The sequence below is a fragment of the Callithrix jacchus genome, chromosome 19 (assembly GCF_049354715.1).
Source record: "Callithrix jacchus isolate 240 chromosome 19, calJac240_pri, whole genome shotgun sequence".
NCBI classification, from domain to species: domain Eukaryota; kingdom Metazoa; phylum Chordata; class Mammalia; order Primates; family Cebidae; genus Callithrix; species Callithrix jacchus.
Window position 1 is genome coordinate 53,148,889 of NC_133520.1, and position 14,319 is coordinate 53,163,207.

A 14,319-nucleotide genomic window follows, 5' to 3' on the forward strand; every position below is an offset into this window, starting at 1 on the left:
TCCCTCCTCTGCTTGCCAAAGTGTTAGGATTACAGGTGTGAGCCACCACACCCAGCCTTAATCTTTTTTAATGTGGCTACTAGATCATTTAAAATCATGTATGTGCCTTGCCCTAGATTTTATCCAAACAGGGTCAAATACCAGGGCTGACCTTGATGGAGATTAAAAGGAAGGGTGACTGATTTGCAGATGCTTGGGTGCCAGTTTCTCAGAAAAGATTGCTAAAAGACTGTCAAAACCACTTAAAACCTGTTAGGCTCCTTCGCTTATTCTCGCCAGAGTTGACATATTTGGTGACAGTGATGCTGGTGAAAAGGTGGCCCAGGCTTGGACCTTACGTTGGTGAGCTGTCTTTACAGGAGACTTGGTGGTTTTTGTCACCAAAGAATGACAAATTCATTCTTAAAACATTCCATTTCTAACTCAATGCAGGTGGGAAGAAAAACAATTTACCAGAAGCAAAACTACGTCAATTCAAGGAAGGTATGTCTAAGAAAACATCATCAACCAAAACTAAAGGCAAATGATGAGCTGGGAAAAATATATTGCCACACATATGGCAGAAAAAAGGATAACATTGCTAACTTAGAAGAAGTTCTATCAAATTAAGAAGGAAAAGGCAAGTGCACCAACCAGAAATTCCAAAAGAAAAAAAGAGTATTACGGCTGAGCATGGTGTTGCACACCTGTAGTCCCAGCTACCTGGGAGGCTGAGGCAGAGAACTGCTTGAGCCCAGGAATTTGAGACCAACCTTGGCAACATAGCAAGACCATCCCCAACCTCAGAAATAAGTGAAGCAAAGCAAAACACAAAAAATGAATTGCAACGTGTTAAGGAAAATGATTATCATCCAAAGATGGCTTTAAACGCAAACAACATAAACTATCATCTTTCACCTAACAAACACTGGCCTGGCAAAGGTTTTCCAAACCATAAGTCTTTGGTGAGAGTAGGGAATGACACTTAAAATTAAATATAACTTGGGATTCTACATTCCCACATCTAAGTACTGATTGCATGTAAATAATCATAGTTTTGGGGGGGTTGGTTTGTGTTTTGTTTTGTTTTGTTTTTTTGAGACAGAGTTTCGCTCTTATTGCCCAGGCTGGAGTAGAATGATGCGATCTTGGCTCACTGCAACCTCTGCCTCCTGAGTTCAAGCGATAAGCGATTCTCCTGCCTCAGCCTCCCTAGTAGCTGAGATTGCAGGCACCCACCACCATGCCTGGCTAATTTTTGTATTTTTAGTAAAGACAGGGTTTCACCATATTTGGCCAGGCTGGTCTCAAGCTCCTAACCTCAGTGATCCCACTTGCCTCGGCCTCCCAAAGTGCTGGAATTACAGGCAGGAGCCACCACATCCAGCCTTAATAATCACAGTTTTACACAAATATTACCTACAAAAAACATCTTTTTTCTTAGCAGCCCAAGACTGAAAATAATCGACCACAGCATCAGGACCTCTTAGCAATGCTAAGTAGCCACTAAAATTAGGTCACACAAGAAGATACATTGACCTGGAAAATGTTCACTATTTATTGCTATGTTTTCTAAAGCAGGTTTTATGGCAAAATGTATAAAATAAAGCATTGTAAAAATATTGTTAGCATGTATATAAAATTTTAAAAATATATTCACCAAAATGCTATCAGCTCTTATCCCTGAAACACTTCTTTCAGTTGATCTTTCTAAAGTTTCTGTAGTAAACATGCATCATTTTTACAATTGTAACATAAAATGTTTGCCAACACACACTAAGTAGCTGCACTTTTGATTTGAATATTTTAACACAGCCAATCAGTCTTGCAGCTCTTGAACATGCCTGTGTTTTAAATAAATCCCATCAATAACCTCATCTTCAAGGTCATCTTCCCTTGCAGAGGAGCAGATATGTGTAGCTTCTGACACTTGCAGGCATAAACTCAGCATCCTGAAAGGGCCAAATTAAACCTATCCCCTCCTCCCGTGGAATCTCCCACACAGCTAGATCTTGTCTGCCACCTTTGTACTTATTTCAGGGCTCAACGAGGAGACGTGTGAAGCTGCATGTTCTTATTTATATATTAACACAGGGTCGCACTACCTCCGCATTTCTTAGAAAAGAAAATGAGTAACTGATCCTAATATATGTCGTGCTATGTTTGTCTCCTTTCACTCCTATCCCATTTCATTCATTCATTCAGAAACAGAAGAAACATCACTGAGCTCCCCTGCTATGTACTATGGATTGTGCTTGGCGCTGGGGACACAATGGTGAACAGGACTTGGTTATTCCATGGAGCAGGGGAGGCAACTGCATCAGCAGAAAAATTACAAGGCAGTGAAGAAATGGGCAATGCAAGGCACAGACCAACGACGGTAGACTTTAAAGCTGGGGAAACTCTCCCCTTGCTGAGTCTTAACACTTACAAAATAAGTGAACCAACCAACCATGGTGTAATGAAGCAGGCTTTATGTTTTTAGAAACAATACTAGAAAATGTCACCTCAGCTTTTCTAAGATAGAAAATAGCAGTTACAGAAAAAGGAACCTTGCTTTTGTTCCTATGTCTAACACATCAGATTCTCTGAATAACCTTAATGGTCACTTATTGTAACATAAGATGCAATTTAGAAATCTATTCCTTGTTTCATGTGTTTAAAGGCAAATAATGGTCGGGCGTGGTGGCTCATGCCTCTAATCGCAGCACTTTGGGAGGCCAAGTCAGGCAGATCATGAGGTCAGGAGATTGAGACCATCCTGGGTAACACGGTGAAACCCTGTATCTACTAAAAATACAAAAAATTAGCCGGGCGTGGTGGCATGCACCTGCAGTCCCAGCTATTCAGGAGGCTGAGGCAGGAGAATCAGTTGAACCCCGGAGGCAGAGGTTGCAGTGAGCCGAGATAGCGCCACTGCATTCGTGACAGAGCCTGGGTGACAGAGCAAGACTCTGTCTCAAAAAAAAAAAAAAAAAGGCAAATAATAGCAGCATAGCAGCAGCAACAAAAATTGTTAAACTGATAAAATAAACTACTATGAATTGAGAATGTTCTGTACACCAGAAGATGAAGATGCTATTTTGCTAGTTTTGCTGATGAGGAAACCGAGTCCCAGGGGGTCAGAGTCTAGCCCACGGCCACACAGACAGCAGGAAGCAGAGTTGAGGAGTCAGTGCAGATCAGGCTGAGTCCCAGGTTTCAGTTCTTTCCCAGAAACCACATGTCATTAGGGTCTCAGCAAGCCCAGGAACTTCCATCTCCCCTGCCTTCCAGTCACCATCCACACACACCCATTGTTTGAGTCCTCTTGCTGGCTCTCAGCAGGGCAGTGCAACGTGGGAAGTGCACAGCACGTGGAGGTAGAGGCCACCCTTTGGGTCTTGGTTCTGCCTTTTTCACGCTGTGTCGCTGGACTTACCTAATCTCTCTGAATCCTACTTTGTTTTTAAAATGAGAATGACAATGACGATGACAAGAACGCCTTCCCTATGTAGCGAACTATGGGAACAAGTCGATTTGACAAACGTCCCCTGGGCATCTACTGTATGCAGACCCATCCTCACACTGGGGCTGTTTGGGGTTGAGACAGAACTTCCTTTCGCAAGAAGCTTGCATTGGTTGATCTTCCCAGCATCTCAATGTTTGCATCAGGAAAACAAATACTGCACTCCTGTCCAAAGTACCCACTTCCTATACAGAGTAACAAAAATGAAAGACGTGGGCCAGGTGTGATAGCATAAGCCAGTAATCCCAGCACTTTGGGAGGCCAGGGCAGAAGGATCACTTGAGCTCAGGAGTTCTAGTACAGCCTGGGCAAGACAGTGAGACCTCATCTCTACAAAAAAAATTAAAAAATAGTCAGGCATGGTGACACATGCTTGTAGTCCCAGCTACTCAGGAGGCTGAAGTGGCAGGATCAGTTGATCAGGAGGCAGAGGCTACAGTGAGCTATGATCATGCTGCTGCACTCCAGCCCGGGGAACAGGGCAATTAGGAAGGAAGGAAGGGAGGGAGGAAGGAAGGAAAGAGAGAGGAGGAGAGAGGAAGGAAGGAGAGAGAGAGGAAGGAAAGAAAGAGGAAGGAAGGGAGGGAGGGAGGGGAGGAAAGGAGGGAGGGAGGAAAGAAAGAGAGAGGAAGGAAGGAAAGAGAGAGAGGAAGGAAGGGAAGGAAGGAAAGAGGGAGGGAAGGAAGGAAGGAAGGAAGGAAGGAAGGAAGGAAGGAAGGAAGGAAGGAAGGAAGGAAGAGATAAAAGTGTGTCTGAGGATCTTTATGTGTGCCAGAAGAAGTATCTGGAACAAAACCATCCTCGGCTACTGATGTCTGTGGGAATGAAACACACTTACTCCTCTGGCTCCAGAGTCTCCACCTGTTTGCACAGTTCCTCATTCCCGACTATGAACCAGGGAGGGAAAGGATTGAGCTTATCTCATGGTGATGACCCTAGTGCCTGGCACTGAGTAGGGGTTTGGCAAATATTTACTGAATGGTTTAATGAGTCTGTGCCCTAGAAAATCCAGAAGTTGTTTATAGTCACTTTTCTATTGCATTGGATCATTTATTTGCACTAATTTATTTCTCAATTTGCTCTGCTTATGCTAATATTAAGAGTTTCTTGAATTTCCTAAATAGATACCGTCTGGGTCAGGATGAGAGTCATTGAAGGAAATCAACACAGAATTGAAAATTAGCTACAGAGGAGCTACAGGTGGAAAACTGGGAATTCTCTATATTATCATTAATCACATTCATTACTTAATCCATAAGAAAATCCCCTGTGATTAACAAAAACTCCTGTCTGCCTCTCATATTACTCCAGGTAGAGAAAGGGATCCACAGATGGCTGAGTGATGGCCCCAGGACGCACTGTAACTCAGTAATGAAGCAAGGGACGAACTTCGGTCTTTCAAATCTTCTGTCTTCTGAGTCAGGCTTCCTCTCTGTTCTGCAATGTTGTCCGCTTTACATTTGATAATTCTCAATGTGTAATCCCTAATGTCACTGCAAATTAGCATTGCTGCTATAAACTAATCAGTATGCAAAATGAGCAAACCCCTCAGGGCGAGAACTAAACACATGCAGGGTAGAGTGTTAGAACAGCACTCAGTGCCAATGGGGACTCAGGTGTCCAAGATCACACCCAGACCCAGAGTTTCATACAGGTCTCCATCGGGACAAGCCCAATAATACTGAAAAAATCTTGGCCTTTCTACACTACTGTTTTTTCCAATGATTTAAAGGAGGATAAAATCCATTCATAAAATAAGATCCTACATCACAGAAAAAATTAGCTCCAAATTGCACAGGAAAAATGTTTTCATTGCATTGATAACTTTTACAATGTGACTGTTGTGAATGCATATTTCAGGAATATTGAAAAAAGAATGAAGAAATCATCTGGGTGTCTGTGGTTCCTGTGCCAGCTTGTTAAGCAGTGCATGCCTGTGATGAGCCTACATTGCCTCCTCCTTCCCAGCCCAGCACTCAGGCCCTCTGGGCCCTCTAGTGCCTTTGGCATTGCTCAACCAGCCGCCTTCAGAAGCCTTTGCAAGTGAGAATGTTGATGGGGCAAGGAGAAGCCAGGAAATCCACCTGTGAGAAAATGCTGCACCAGAACTGCTCGTGACAGTGCTGTGGTTTATACATGATCACAGGTAACATAGGAGGTCCCTCTCTGAAACCCTAATGTTTTTAGAGTAGTAGAAAAATTGCTTTGTGCTGCTGCTGGCATTGCAGAATTTTAGTCTCAGAAAAGACCAAAACTATCAAGGCCGATGTTCTCATTGTCACAGTTAGAAAAATGCCGTCCTGAGCGGGATTGCCACCTCTCAGATGACTCGTTCTGGCAACAAGAGTTAGGTGTGACTCTTCTGATGAAGGTTGCTAATCGCTGCTCCCTACTGATGACTATTCTACCAGATTTATGTCATATGACTTGTGTGTTGCATCTCTCCCTCTTGGGGAAGATGGTGATAAAGAAGGGGTTCGGGCCAGTCATAGAACCAATGACATGCACTTTAAACCTAGAAATAGCTTGTTCTTTCAATAAACGATATCCTAAATTACCAAGGCCACTCTGAGAGCACAAAAGAATACTGTAAAATTGCCAGAGACAATACAGATTACTTTATAATTCTTCCTTACAGATACAATTTGGGTCTACAAAGTGAGGAGCATGGAGAAGTCACATTCCTTGAGAAACTGACTTTCATTGTTCTATACGGTTTTATCCACTCATAGAAATGGCCACCCTCCAAGAGAGACACATGAATATTTATTTGGGTTAATAATAGTTATGCCCAATGCCACCAGCCTCAGGACAGACTTCGGTTGAATTTGATCAAAGAGGACGATACGGGAGACCATTATCTGGGGGCTTTTATTTATAATGCAGTAGTTCCAAAACAAGTTCTGAGGAGTCCTCTGTGGCTCACAACTTATTTTTCCCCTCTTGTCCTTTCTTCCTTCTCTTCTGGAGGCCATGACAAAGGGTCTGCAGCTGGTCTCCTGGAAGTGGGACATAGGGCACACCACTGTTCCTCGTGGTTCAGTGATCTGATCTGATCTGAGGTTCAGAAATATATCCTGGTATGCTGGTAATAACATTTTTTTTTCAGATGGAGTTTCACTCTCGTTGCACAGGCTGGAGTGCAATGGCGCGATCTCAGCTCACCTCAACCTCCACCTGCTGGGTTCAAGTGATTCTCCTGCCACAGCCTCCCAAGTAGCTGAGATTACAAGTATGAGCCACCACGCCTGGCTAATTTTGTATTTTTAGTAGAGATGGGGTATCTCCATGTTGGTCAGGCTGGTCTTGAACTCCCAACCTAAGGTGATCGACCCGCCTCAGCCTCCCAAAGTGCTGGGATTACAGGCAGGAGCCACCGTGCCTGGCCGACAAATATTTTTTTTAGCAATGGGGTCTTGCTCTGTCAGTCAGGCTAGAGTGTTGTGGTGTAATCATAGCTCACTACAGTCCCAAACTCCTGAGTGCAAGCAAACCTCCTGACTTAGCTTTCTGATTAGCTAGAACTACAGGTATGTGCCACCACATTTGGCTAGTTTTGTTTTGTTTTGTTTTGTTTGTGGAGATGGGGGTCTCACTATGTTGCTCAGGCTCATCTCAAACTCTCGGTCTCAAGCAACCCTCCTGCCTCAGCCTGCCAAAGAGCTGGGATTTCAGGTGTGAGCCATCACGTCCAGCCAGTAATGAAAATGTTTATGTTGTATGATAGCCATCTCATTTTACATCCTGGGTAACATGTGTCTGTAACAGTTATTTTCTGGACTCACACAGTGTACCTTGATTCTAATCTCCAGAGCTTAGAGCCAACCATCGCTGAACTCTGTTACACTGAATGCTGTGATGGTCCCTACATGACAAACAAGGGAAAATAAAGAATCACGTTTTGGGGCCAGGCGAGGTGGCTCACGCCTGTAATCCCCACATTTTGGGATGCTGAGGTGGGTGGATCACTTGAGGTCGGGAGTTTGAGACCAGCCTGACCAACACGGAGAAACGCTGTTTCTACACAAAATACAAAGTTAGCTGGGTGTGGTGGTGCATGCCTGTAATCCCAGCTACTCGGGAGGCTGAGGCAAAAGAATCACTTGTACCTGCGAGGCAGAGGTTGCAGTGAGCCAAAATCATACCATTGCACTCCAGCCTGGGCAACAAGAGTGAAACTCCATCTCAAATGTGTGTATATATATATATATATCACATGTTTCAAAGGCATTGAGGAACAATTGATCAGAGGAAGAATGAGTCTGCCGGAAAGCATCACAGGGCTGCACAACATTCATCTTCTCTGTTCCAATCTCAAAGGAAGTATTCGTGTGGGAAATATGTGGACAAGCAAACTGGGGCTCTGCCTTGATAAGTCCCACTGGAAAGCCATGTAGACCTTTGTTTTAAAGTTTGTTGTATTTTGTTTGCTTGAGTATGAAGTATCCATTGGGAAAAGGTCTTTGATAAAGAACATTTTGTGTGCACATGCATGCACACACACAACTCAGGTTACAAATACGACCAGTTTTCATGTACATGTTGGTGAAGATCCAGTGGAAAAATGCATGGGATGTATAGTTAGAGAAATGCAATGTATTCATGAGAAAATTATCATCCAAATGTGTGATAGTAGGCTAACCCTCTCTCTTGGGAGAAAGGAAAAATAACTTTCCTTTGACTGGGTGGAAGACACAGCAGGAACAGAAGCCTCTCCTCTTCTGACCCCTTTTGTCACAGGACACGGAGGTGGAATTTTCCTGTTGCTCCAGAGTTGGAAACTAAAGCTGAAGGACATAGACCTAAATGCCCTGCATTCTGAATCTCTAGTGTTGGAGTGGGGCATCCTACCCCTGGGGCTGCTCAACCAGCACCACTGCCATCAACCACCACTCTCAATCCCCACCTACCCGATGACCATGTAGGAAACGGAGTCTTCATGAGAGATGCATTTTTCTCCCCTACCCTACAGTTTGCCAGTCCAAACCTGGCCCACATGGGAGAAAACTCTTCTACTCAACCCAGTGGGAAAAAAATCCACAAGGTTCACTCATAAAGATTGGGGGTGCCCTGAAAGAAGGAAGACTGACAACTAATCCTCCAACGTGGATATCTGTCTGTGTTTAGGTTCTCCTAGCAGCAAAGCCTCAGACAGGGACCTGAGTGCAGGTTGTTTTTTGAAGAAGTGATTCTCAAGAAACTGTAGTGAGAAAGAGGAAAACCGAATAAAATGTTCATTGTGGAGCTGATTATCACACGGGCAAATGGAACCCAATGGGCTAAGGGTTCTTAGTAGTAGGAACCTTCTTGAAAATAAAAATAAAAAAAAAGAATGTGTGAAGCCTGCCTCAGAACTGTTCCCTGAGAGGCTGGGTAGGCTGGGGCACTGAGTGAGGGTCGCTCTCAGGGCAGTATCCACCCCCACCCCTCTTCACACAGCTTCCGAGGAGAACACCTGTGCAGACAGGCCGGATAAGCCTGTTGGGTGCCTGAGTGGAAAGCCGACAGTAAGCAGGGTTCCCAGATGTGGAGGAAATCGGAGGGAGGCCGAGGGACTGGGACACAGGGCACCAAAACTGTCCGCTGCAACATTGTTTAAGCAACTCACTTCTTTTGTGTGGCTGCCCCCTCAAGCAGGGATAAAGGAATTAGAGAGAGCTAACAGGGCAGAGGAGGTCTATTATTGGGTGGTCTGAGCATACACCATTCGTTGTGGCAGAGACACATGAACTTCCCAAGGGAATCAAGTGGACATCACGGAAGTTATTCCTCCAACAAGCAAACCCATTGGGCCAGGGGACCTCATAGAAGAGGGGTCAAATGATTTGAGTACTGATATCTGCCATCAGAGGAACCTGGTTTACCCCTGAAGGTAGTTACAACTCTCCTGGCTGCTGGCAGGATCTGAACATACCAAGGGTGACCCAGGGTGCTCTTCTACATGAGTTCAGAGGATTAAACAGTGTTTTTCAAAAAGTTGAATTACACTGTGATTTTTAAGAACAAAGTGACAATAAAAATAATAACACAAAGTATCCGATTGTATCCGGCTGTTTACAGCTCCTTAAGTCTTATCCTAACCTACATTTTCTTAATCTGGGAGCCAAAGACCCTCTAAGGAGTCAATGAATAACTCAGAAGACCTGTGAGTCTCCTGAAACCACACTCAATAGCTTGCGTACATATATATACATGGTTTGGCAATAGAGGAAGTCTATAGCTTTCATCAGCTTCTCAAAATAAATACTTGATCTCAGAAAGGTTAACAGGAATTTATTTGCGTTATTAATTAGTATTTAAATTTTTTCATGTTGATACAACTATTTTATTTCTACAGGAAAAGCACCACTCATTCAAAAATATTATAGTCACCCTTGATGAAGAGGGAGAGCCTGTGAGAGCTGTTTCTGTCCAGGGTCTGGGCTGTGTGGGCTTCAGCCTGGCACCATGGCCCCCTGGTGGTCACTGTGAAAACTACAGTGGGTAGTTAGCACATTGAAAGGTTTTAAAAAATTATTAGTAACTATGTAATTGTGTTAATATGCATTAGAAAAATTTCAGAGAGTTAATTTGAACTCATTATTTTCTAGTTATGACAATAATAAGACAGGTGGATTTAGCAAAAGAAAAGCCAAGATAAAACATAAATAACTGAAGTTTAGAAACCAGTGATCTAATTTAACCCCCTTATTTTCTGATGAAGGGAGTGGAATTTGGAGAGATTTGGTAACTACACCAAGCCATATACAGCTGGTTAGTGTAAGAGAAAGGAGCAGAACTGACCTCCTATCCAAGGCTCTGTCAAGAGTCTGTGCAACCCTTCTTGCTGGTAATTTCAGAAGAAACGCTGTAGAGTATTTTCCTCTAGGGCAACTGAATCCCAATAAAGTTAAGTCTCTCTCTCTCTCGATATTCACATATATGTTTGCGATCCTATATATAGCTACATATGCATATGTGTCACATTCACACATTCAATGAATACAGAATACAGATTATGGGCCAAACACTGTTCTGGTCTCTAGAAATAGAAAGATAAATATAATAGTCTTGTCCTCAAGGAGCTTATCATCTGTCAGAGTAAACAGATATTCAAGAAAACAGATTTATTTAAGTCCTAAGCAGAAGCGAAGTCATTCAAGGTGTGCTGTCATTCAAGGGGGAGGGGAGGCGGCGTGACTGATGAGCAGAGCTTTGCAAGAATATTAGTTTACTAAGTCTGGAAGAATGGGCAATAGTTGGTGACCGCAATGGGCCATGAGCAAGATCATAGAATCTACAAACATTCAGATCGTGGGAGTAACTTACAACACTTCCGTAAAGCTCTATTGCAGATGCTGGTAATGGCTAGTTTAATGCAGGGGCTGGTTCATGAAGGCTTTGGATATCATGCTAAGCAACATGAATTTTATCCTGCAAGCAATGGGGAGCCATTAAGCATAATGTAATGTTTCTATCATGTCCTTGTGGAAGATGAATGAGAGACAGTAATAATGGAATTAGAAATACCAGCAAGGAGACTGCTGCAATAATCCAGACTTAAATTGTTAAAGAGCAGAACTGAGGCATTGTTGTGCAGGTAGACAAGTGAGTGGGAATGAGAGAGACAGACAGTGGAAGGAACAGGACTTGGTAACCAGTGACTGCAGGGAGGGATGGAAAAGGAGGAGCCAGAGATGCCTCGGAGTCCTTGCTTGGGTAACTAGGTAAATGGCAGTGAAAGTCACTGAGACTGGCAATACAGGAGAAGAAACTGAATGGGGAGAACAACAGTAAATTTAGTTTAAAAGACAGTAAACTTAGTAAAAGGCAAGAATAAAGAGATGGTAACTTTAAGGACAAAAAGATACTAAATTTAGTAAAGATAAGGGAGATGCTCAATGGAAAACTGAATTGTGGACTGGAACTCTGGAAATAAATCAGGGTTAGAGATAGAAATTCGATAAAAACTAGTATAGAAACAGTATCTTAATCCTCAGAGCATTTGAGACCACCCAGAAATGAGATACAAAATGAAAAGAGAGGAAAAGCTAGAACAGAAGACAGAGGAACATCAATATTAAAGAGAAAGGAGCCAGGAATGGTGGTTCATGCCTGTAATCCCAACACTTCAGGAGCCCAAGGTGGGAGAATTGCATGAGCCCAGGAGTCCAAGACCAGCCTGGCCAATAAGTCAGACCCTATCTCAAGAAAAAAAAAAGAAGAAGAGGAAGAAAGGGAGAGAAGGAGCTCAAAAGACATGAAGAAAAATGGCCAGAAAGGTAGTAAGAAGACCAGGAAGGGTGAAATCATGGAAGCCAAAGGGAGCGGGAGTTTTAAGAATAAATTTAAATATTCTAGACACTGCTGTGATAAATAGCAGAAAAATCATTGAAAAAATGCCTTTTAAATTTAGCTAATAGAACATCTTTGCTGACTTTGATAGAGCTCCGAAGAGTGATAGAGATAGAAACCAGGTCACAGTGGGCTCAAAAAGTGAATGGAACATAAAAGCACAGTATACAGACAACTCCTGTGAGGAAAAGAAAAGAGGATGGTAGCTCATAAAAGTAAGCCAACAGCTAATATCATCTTGATAAATGTTTAATAAAGACCCATCCTTTTCTGGGGGCCTTATTAGGTTGAACCCCATAAAAAGTTTGACAGGTTTGAAACAGTCAAATACAAGAGATGCCCTTATGGTGTAACCTAACATAATTAAGAATGCATGACACTGGCTTTTACTTAATCATATCCTAATATAAACTGGCAAGACCATGATAAAATCATCACTCGCTGCTATGATTTGGATTTGTGTCCCCACCCAAATCTCTTGATGAATTATAATCCCCGATGTGGGAGTTGGGGCCTGGTGGGGGGAGGTGATTGAATTGTGAGAATGGATATTACATGAATGTTTAGCACCATCCCGTGGTATTCTCATGATAGAGTTCCCAAAACATCCGGTTGTTTAAAAGTGAATAACACCTCCCATTTTTCCCTCTCTTGCTGCTCCAGCCACGTGATATGTCTGCTCCCCCTTCACCTTCTGCCATAATTGTAAGTTATCTAAGGACTCCCCAGAAGCCAAGCAGATGCCAGGTTATGCTTCCTGTGCATCCTGCAGAACTGTAAGCCTATTAAGCCTCTTTTCTTTATAAATCACCCAGTCTTGGGTATTTTTTTACAATAATGTGAAGACAGACTAATACAGGAAATTGGTATAAAGAAGTGAGGCATTGCTATTAAGATACCTGAAAATGTGGAAGTGGCTTTGAAATTGGGTAATGGGCAGAGGTTGAAATAGTATGGATGGCTCAGAAAAAGAAGGAAGATGAGGAAAAGTTTGGAAATTCCTTGAAACTGATTAAATGGTTATGACCGAAATGCTGGTAGTTATATGAACAGTGAAAGCCAGGCTGACAAAGTCTCAGACTGAAATGAGGAACTTACTGGGAACTGAAGTAAAGGTCACTTTTGTTACGCCTTAGCAAAGAACTTAGCTGCATCGTCCCCCTGCCCTAGATTGTTTGTGGAACTTTGAACTTGAGAGTAATAATTTAGGGTATCTGGTGGTAGAAATTTCTAAGCACCAAAGCATATAAGATGTGGCCTGGCTGCTTCTAACAACCTGTGCTTATATGCATGGGCTACAGTTGGAACTTATATATAAAGCAAGTCATAAAAGTTTGGAAAATTTGTAGCTTGGCCATTTGGTAGGAAAAAAAAGGCCAATTTTCAGGGGAGGAATTCAAGCAGGCTGCAAAAATTGGCATAAGTAAAAAGAAGCTGTGTGCTAACAGCTAAGACAATAGGGAAAAGGCATCAGAAGCATTTTAGAGACCTTCATGGCAGCCCCTCCCAACACAGGCTTGGAGGGCTATGAGGACAGAATGGTTTCATGGGCCAGGCCCAGGGCCCCACTGCTTTGCACAGTCTCAGAACACTGCTCTCCACACTGCTCTGTTCTTCCAACTCCAGCCTTGGCTCAAAGGGGTCCAGATATAGCTTGGGCCACTGCTTCTGAGGGTACAAGCCATAAGCCCTGGTAATTTCCACATGGTGATAAGACTGAGGGTCCACAGAGTACAAGAGTTGAGGCTTGGGAGCATCTGCCTAGATTTCAGTGGATGAATGAGCTTGGTTTCCTAGGCAGAAGTCTGCTGCAGGGGAGGAGCCCTCATAGAGAACCACTACTAAAGTAGTGTGGAGGGGAAATATGAGGTTGGAGCCCCAACACCAAGTCCTCACAGGGGCACTGCCTAGTGGAGCTGTGAAAAGGTGTCCACAATCTTGCAGACCCTGGAATGATAGATCCACTGGCAGCTTGCACCCTCAGCATGGAAAAGCTGCAGACACTCAACGCCAGCCTATGAGAGCAGCTGCAGGGGCTGAACCCTGCAAAGCCACAGAGGCAGGGCTGCCCAAGTTCATGGGAGCCCACTCCTGGCACCAGTGTGCTCTGGATGTGAGACATGGAGTGAAAGGAGATTATTTTGGAGCTTTAAGATTTAGTGACTTCCCTACTGGGTTTCAGATTGCATGGGGCCTGTAGCTCCTTTTCTTTCAGACAATTTCTCTCTTTTGGAACAGGAGTATTAACGCAATGCCTATACCTGGGAAGTAACTAAATGTTTTTTTATTTTACAGACTCACAGGCAGAGGGGACTAGCCTTGTCTCAGATGAGACTTTGGACTTTGAACTTCTGAATTAATGCTGGAAATGAGTTAAGACTTTGGGGGACTATTGGGAAGGGATGCTTATATTTTGCAATGTGAGAAAGACATGAGATTTACAGAGACCATGGGTGAAATGATACGGTTTGGATCTGTGTCCCCACCCAAATCTCATG

General features: G+C 43.3%; 1 protein-coding gene across 23 annotated transcripts in view; it reads right to left on the reverse strand.

The window, feature by feature from the left end:
• The window catches only part of DISC1 (DISC1 scaffold protein), a 371,616-nt gene that overhangs the window by 244,309 nt on the left and 112,988 nt on the right, over positions 1-14,319 (reverse strand). The gene's annotated exons all lie outside the window — the stretch shown is intronic.